Raw genomic sequence first — 1,128 nt, forward strand, 5'->3', positions numbered from 1 at the left:
ACCTTGTTTGCCTTGCAATCAAGAAATGCTCTACCAAGAACACTTGTATTTCTATTAAAGCGATGCCTTTGGAAATTTTATGAAATTGCTTCAGAAGAAAAATACAAACAGCCCAAGAACACTCAAATGCACGCACATGCACACGCATGTACACACACACACACACACACACACACACACACACAGAAGCTCTATAACAATGTCCAAAAATAAACAATTATAATCTTCCATGTCTGTGTGCCATCGCCGAAAGCACAGCAGGTCTAAGCACACAGTCAACCGGGTCATTACGTTTCCATGGATACATCCTAATAATCTGAGGTCATAGCCGAGCCCACATGCCCGCCCCGGGGATGTGATGATTGGTCAAACCGAGGTCAAGCTGACATGTTCCCAGGAGTCGGGGAACGCAGCGCTGGGAGGCCCAGAGAGGGACTGCAGAAGCACTCACCAGGTCACCCGGGTCTCCCCTGGGCCCTGGGGGCCCGGTCGGTCCTGGCATACCAGAGAGACCCTGTCGACGAAAATAAAAACAAACAGACACACACAGAAAATGACTCCTATATACTCAAAAAGTTTCATGGCACAACGTGACCACACATGGTGGTATGCTTACCTCTGTCCCGGGAGGGCCCGGCGGTCCTTCAAATAATGTCCCCTGCAGATAAACACACACACACACACACACACACACACACACACACACACACACACACACACACACAGTGAGTCACACAATACACATCACAAACACAGGACATAGTTCAGACCCAGGACCCAAGATTACCGGTTCAGCCACCGCCGGCTCTCCCTTCTGGCCCTTCTCCGCTCGCAGGGTTGCCTGAATGAGAGACAGACAGACAGACAGACAGACAGACAGGCAGACAGACAGACAGACAGACAGACAGACAGGCAGACGGAGACAAAGTTCACGTTTACATTTACATTAAGGGCGTTTAGCAGGCGCTTCTATCCAAAGCGACTCCCAATAAGTACATTTGTCACAAGAAGTGAAACCCCCCCCCCCCCCCCCCCCAGCAGAAAGCGTGGAAGCCTTTCACCTCTCGGTCCCTCGTCTGCGCCAGGTCTCGCTCGCCGAAGCCGTAGGCGTCCTCGTAGATCTCGTAC

This window comes from Micromesistius poutassou (genome assembly GCF_964030765.1).
Source record: "Micromesistius poutassou genome assembly, contig: SCAFFOLD_1192, whole genome shotgun sequence".
NCBI classification, from domain to species: domain Eukaryota; kingdom Metazoa; phylum Chordata; class Actinopteri; order Gadiformes; family Gadidae; genus Micromesistius; species Micromesistius poutassou.